We start from the raw sequence: 6,773 nt of genomic DNA on the forward strand, positions 1-6,773 counted from the left end.
TGCACGCATGCATACACAAACAACACACTCACTCATCTCCTACCTAGGCTCGCCCCTGTACACGTCAGATCTTTCCATCCCTATTTCCACTTTATAAATGACTACCTAATAATATAGAGTATACATGTTACCAAAGGAATTATTTGTCTGTCTCAAATTAATGTCACACACTAAATCTTGAAGGCCATTAATTATGGGCCTTCCGAAAACACGACTAACACTAAAATAACACGAATCTTTGGTAATGCACAATTACCCACATCTCTTTTAAAAAATGAAATTAACCCTCATTCTCCCTCAGCACTTTTTGGGCCTACCTTCGAACTCCTTCCGCAAAACCCGTGCTTGAATAATAGACAACGAACCGGTAGGCCAGATGTGCGCAAAGGATGGCCCATTAGAAGTTATATATTCAGACCGATTCGAGCCGCCTTTGGCTTCACTTTGAAAGGCATAGAGCCTGACACTTATCACAGGCAGTAGGCCTAAAATAACTGACCAAGTCACGGTTTAGATTCCATTACTGACTTGGAGTCTAGCGGTACGGTACAGCCACATACAGACTCCTCGCCTACTCCTAGATCTAGATATAGATCTATACTGAACAGTCTCAGAATCAGTCGAAGTCCATTCTGACTCCTGCTATGTCATGCTATTCACAGTCGAGAATCAAGGAGGCAAATTAAATAAACAACACACTCACCTCCACGACAGCAACTGAGTCACACATAGATCTATAGCTGTTTGGCAAGGCTGCTGTCTGTCTATTGCGTGGTCGACATCGCCGCTTGCTGTGACACAGAGATAAAGCCAAGTAACGTAACAGTACTGCAAAATTTTCTGTTTACATTGTGGTTCGTGTTGTCGACATATCGCACGGCCTTGACACAAAGGTCACAGGTCAAGGGTCAATGAAATCAGCTGTCCTCAGGTCTCTTGTTGATCAGAAGAAACGCAGATCGTGTTTATTTTCCGTTTCTTTGTTGTATAATATGTGAATGTGTGGGCCAATCTTGATGGTTTCAGCTCCCCACATTTTCCTTCCGAGAACGTGATCCGTCCGTTCATAATATGATGCTGTTAGTATGACTTACGATATAACCTGCCAATTTTAATAGTATAGATATTCATGGCAACCGCGTGTTGAGGTCACGACTGAAGTGACTCTGTTCGTGTCAGTATAACACTCTGCCTATAACGTTTTCTCTCTCTCTCCCTCCCTCTCTCTCTCTCTCTCTCTCTCTCTCTCTCTCTCTCTCTCTCTCTCTCTCTCTTTCTCTCTCTCATTTAACTTGTATTATTCAATAAGCTTGCAGTAGAGAGCATCATGTCTTCACATACATCGGCCGTATAATGCAAACATCACACACACACACACACACGCAAGCCCTCACACACACACACACACACACACACACACACACACACACACACACACACACACACACACACACACACACACACACACACACATACACAAACACCTTGTGCCCTCGAGGGCGCACACCACACAAACACTCATACAAACACACACATATTATTATAGGCGCTTATAAATAAATATACATGTATAGTCTCTCCCTCTCTCTCTCTCTCTCTCTCTCTCTCTCTCTCTCTCTCTCTCTCTCTCTCTCTCTCTCTCTATATATATATATATATATATATATATATATATATATATATATATATATATATATATATATATATATATGTGTGTGTGTGTATACATACCAATGCTCACCCCCAGGGGCAGTGCCACTGACTGGAGTGTCTTTAGGCCATTTCCAAAGGGGGGACATTTCTCGTTCAAGCATAGTAGAATATTGTAAATGGGCTGACTCATGTCACGCTCATAACTGTGCCTGATCTACAACAGGTAACTGCTGCTTTTTCTTTCCTGATCCTTACTATTGTCATTTACCTCTACTTCTTTGGTATGTTTGTCACTCTCTTATTGTTACCTGCTATTTTGGGGTGCCTTGATAGTCGAAGCAGACCTTGTGCTGTTGAAGCTAGAAAGGTGAGCAGTCTAAGTCTGATTCCCTGTAAAGACTTCTCTGTTGACACCCACCCCTTGGCGCTCATATGACCTTATGCAGTTTCGAGCGCCGTAAAACCCTCTACTATAAAAAAAATATATACCAATGCTCTCTGTATCGTCAGAGCAGTTGACACCACACTAAATTGTAGGATAACTGTCAAGCTGGCGTAGGCTTTCTGGCTTTCTTAAAACAATTCTTAGGGGCCCGGGGAAGGGGGGGGGGGGGGGGGGCTACACCTGAAGGCTATCTCGCTTATTAGTCGACCAAATTTTATCATATTTCACACTTATAACAAGCATAGTAAGGAGTCTTCAAATCCAAAATTAGATTTTGAAAAAAAAGTTTCGTTTCCATGGATATGAATACGGCGGCCATATTGGATTTTGTTGACATGTCTTACGTAATGAATACCGCACTTATCATTCATGGAAAAAGATTGTTTGTTGTTGTTTTTTTTGCATGCGTGTTAACAAACAGTAGGTTAAAAAAAAATTGTTGATTTTTTCTTAGACGAATTAGAAAATTGTTAATGAATTTTTTCCTGAAGTAGTATTCAAGTTTGCAAAAAATCCGGGGAAAATCCACACTCCAGACATAAACAACAAAAATCTATTAAATATAATAATACAAGAAATTCAACGAACAAATGTTTAGTATTACACCTTCTCTTCATGCTATGAAAATTTCATGAAGATTGGATGAAAAATGGTGGAATTATTTTAAAAAGTATAGAGAAAAATCGCGTTTTGAGAAAACGGCTGATAAACAAAAATAGAATATTGACTTTATGAGGAAATGGTGGTGACAAACATGCCCGGTAAGCGAAGAAATAAGGATTTGGGGGGTTCTTATGCAATGGAATAGTTAAATTAGAGGTTGAGGAAGCTAGTTAATTTGAGCCGAATCGGGACTTGGGGGTGTAACCCCCTCCCCTACCCCCCTACCCCCCCCCCCCCTAAATATCTCCATCTTCTTCTTTTCTTGGTCATGTTGATGAATCTCAACTCTTCCCAACACTTCATTATTTTGTGATAAATTTATTTAATTCTATTAATGTTATTTTTCGCAGATATTTTGTTTGAAAGGTGTTTTTTTATTATCGTTGAATTGCATTACAAGTTTGTTTTATCTCTTAACATTTCTATTGTATATTTTTTATTAAGACTTCAATTAAATAATCTTTGAATTTCAAATGACTTTTAATTTTACAAATGAGATCTATGCATTCTAGAGTTGTTGGTGGACGTCGTCAATGCAATCATTGTTACAAGAGGTTTTCCAAAAAGAATGATGGGAGTAGCTTTTGGTGAAAATCGCTGCAGCCCTGTTGTTGTTGTTGTTGTCGTTGTTGTTGCTGCTGCTGCAGCTATTGTTATTTGTTTTAATTATCAATCTAGCCTAAATATGATGATATATTATGCTTTATAAAAAGTATATATAAACTGTATCATATTATGTATATTAAATCTATAATGTGAGGGTCTATCAAAACAAAAGATTTAAGCCCGTGAATACAATAGGCCTACGCCTAATATTGTAAGGTAAGTTGTGGTTTGTTGGTTGTTTTTTTTTGTCACGCTACAATTAATTGAGTGTCGCTTATAAAAACGTAACAGCCATCTATCATTGTTTACGATTGAATTTCTCCGTTTGTGCTCAAGATGAGAACCATAGATTTTCGAACTAGGCAGTCTCTAAAATCAGACTGAGAGAGTCGTAAGTTCATTACCCCCCCCCCCCTAAAAAAAGTATATTTTAAAAAAATAGAAAATTAAAAGAATCTACCTCCATAAAGGAAAAGAAAATAAGGAAAAATGAATCTTAAAGTCATAAATGTAAAACGTAGAACCTATATTGTTAGTCAAAACGCTAGACAAAAGAAATTTCCTTCCTCTCCCACCCACTTTCTCGCAGCCTTACCTGCCCACCTGGTGCGTGAGCTGCCCCCTCCCCCAGCACGCGCGTCTCGCACGCCAGGCGGCAAGGCAGAACCTGGAATTGGGTAGTGAGTGAGCGCTCTGTCTTTTCCTGACCACATTGCTATTATCGCGCACGTGCTTGTGTCTGTGAGGACCTATGGATATTCGTAGGATTCTTCTGTTTCCAGAACACTGAGCTCTTTTCATTTACTGACCAGTGCGATCTTTTTAGTGGCTTGACGAAGCCTTTATAATTAGGACTTCTACAATGAGAAAAAGCCCCCTAATAACTATAATACTTTGTGCTAATCATCGAGTCTCTGTGAAATGACAATAACGTGTTGACGAATGTTATTACACACATTCAAGTTTTACAAATCGGTTTCAGTGCAATCCAACGAGGAATCAGAAAGTAATGCTTGCTATACGCTCTCTATAAGTAACGTAGGCCTATACTTGCTTTGGTATTATCGCACACTATGATTGATCTAAACAGAACACTTTATTTTCGTGATACTGAGAATTTGAGTATTGTTTTTAAAGAAAAGTCAGCTGATTTTGTTATGAAATTAATTACGATGTTGCCCTCATTTTTGAAATCTGTTAGGACGAGGTGATTTTTAGTTGTTATTTTTTTCATCAAACGTCTGTCAGGATTCAAACTTGTTGTAGCACTAACGACTATTGGCCGCAGTAGGTACAGTAAATTGATAATCATTGAGTGCAAACTTGATGTGGTTAACATGGCAGTTATGGCCCTCTATTACTACAGTTTGTTGTGCAAGAAGGCGCTATAAACTACCCAAAGTATCACTTGTAAGAAATAATTGGTTTGTTTTGTTTTTGTCCTTTAAATCGCTCAAAGTAATGTTACGTAATACACATTGAACGGACAATAAATCTATTTTTAATTCACACAACAATTAAGGGGGGGGGGGGGGGGGGGCTACACCCCCAAAATCAAAATTCAGCTCAAAATCAAGGAATTTGAGTTGTAGGCATTTTTAGCTTTCTCAGCCTCTCCTACAACTATTCCATGGCATAAGAACCCCCCAAAACCGTATTTTTTCCTATACCGGGGATGTTTGTAACCGCCATTTCCTCATAAAGTCAATATTTTATTTTTCTTTATCGGCCGTTTTCTCAAAATGCGACTTTTCTCTATATTTTTTTGAATAACTCCATCATTTTTCATCCAATCTTCATGAAACTTTCACAGAATGAAGAGAAGAGGTAATACAAAAAATATATCTGTTGAATTTTTGATATATGGAATAGATTTTTGTTGGTGGTGTCTGGAGTGTGGATTTTCACGGATTTTTTGCAAACTTGAATGCTACCTCAGGAAAAAATTCATTAAAAATGTTCTAATTCGATTAGGAAAAAAACAATAGACAAATTTTTAGATCTAATGTTTGTGAACACGCATGCAAAAAAACCAATCAATTTCCATGAGCAATAAGTGCGGTATTCATTACGTAAGACATGTCAATAAAATCCAATATGGCGGCGTATAGATGGAAACGGAACTTTTTTCTCAAATTTGATTGCTGATTTTAAGATTCCTTACTATGCTTGTTATATGTGTGAAATTTGGTAAAATTCGGTCCAGTAATAAGCGAGATAGCCTCCAAGTGTAGCTCCCCCCCCTTAAAGAATCATGAATTCTTTGTGTCTTTCAAAAGGCGTCCCATTCACAGCGGCAATTGTGCATTTCCTTACTGTTAAAGACAGACCTACTGTAAAAAACCAACAAACCGCAACAGTATCGAAAAATGTATAGAAAGTAATTTTCGTTTTGTGATCTCACGCTGCACATTCTCCATGCAGTTACGTGTCGTACATTAAACACTTTTTCTTTTTCTGATGTTCGCTTTAGTAGATTCTATCTCACTAATAAGAATAGTAGTACTGTCTAACCATGGTAATATTTGATACAGAAAAGTGACCGCGAAAATCAACTCCGTGGACACTTCTTGCAAAATGTCGGCACATGTGATTACTGTCATGCTAATGATAGACTACGCTTTCATAATCAGAGACATTTTCACTTCGACAATTAAGCTTAACGTCTCGTATAACAATTTTATGTCCTATAATAATAATAATAATGATAATTAATGCTACAACTAGTGATAAATAACAACAACAACAACAACAACAACAACAACAATAATAATTATAATAATAATAATAATAATAATAATAATAATAATAATAATAATAATAATAATAATAATAATAATAATAATAATAATAATAGTAGTGATAATAAATAATAATAATTTAAAAAAATAATAATAAAAATAAATAAAATAATAATAATAATAATAACAATAAATGATAGACTGATATCACCACAATCACAGCGCAAATTTTTTTTGCACCAGAAAATAGTTTCAAAGAAGTGTAGATGGACCCAACAACGGTCACTGAAGGCATTGCAATAAGAATAATGCTTTCTTTCATATAGATGGTTAGTTTTTGATTGCCCATACCTTGTTAATCAGCGACTTGTCGTCATGGTGTGCGCATCTAATCCCCACACGTCATGGATCCTAGTTGTCTAATATTACTGTTGACAGCGCAAGACAGCGACATTGTGGACGAACGTGGAACTTTTTTAGAACCTCTTGTGAAGATTCTTTGCGGTGTCAGTGTCTCCGATGGATTAAGGTGTTGTGATTCTCTCTTGGATATATTCTAGAGCGGTCACGTCACACCCCTCTCACAAGTAAGCTTTTTTCTTTTAACAATTGAAGACCTGAGAACAACACAAAGGTCAAGTCACATTTAGATGATTTCCAGAAAA

The 6,773-nt window shown here is 37.2% G+C and overlaps 1 protein-coding gene across 3 annotated transcripts in view; it reads right to left on the reverse strand.

The window, feature by feature from the left end:
• Positions 1 to 891, reverse strand: part of LOC101858866 (ankyrin repeat and KH domain-containing protein mask) — an 11,098-nt gene extending 10,207 nt beyond the window's left edge. Inside the window, exon 1 of one of the 3 annotated variants that reach the window (XM_005101160.3) lies at positions 704 to 891. The gene's annotated coding sequence lies outside the window, so the exon portion shown is untranslated. Of the gene's footprint in view, positions 1 to 317; positions 623 to 703 lie in introns of those variants that run through there. The other 2 variants (XM_005101158.3, XM_005101159.3) reach the window with 2 other exon arrangements.
• Positions 892 to 6,773: the final 5,882 nt, after the last annotated feature.

The sequence above is a fragment of the Aplysia californica genome, unplaced genomic scaffold (genome assembly GCF_000002075.1).
Source record: "Aplysia californica isolate F4 #8 unplaced genomic scaffold, AplCal3.0 scaffold00271, whole genome shotgun sequence".
In the NCBI taxonomy this organism is placed as follows: Eukaryota; Metazoa; Mollusca; class Gastropoda; order Aplysiida; family Aplysiidae; genus Aplysia; species Aplysia californica.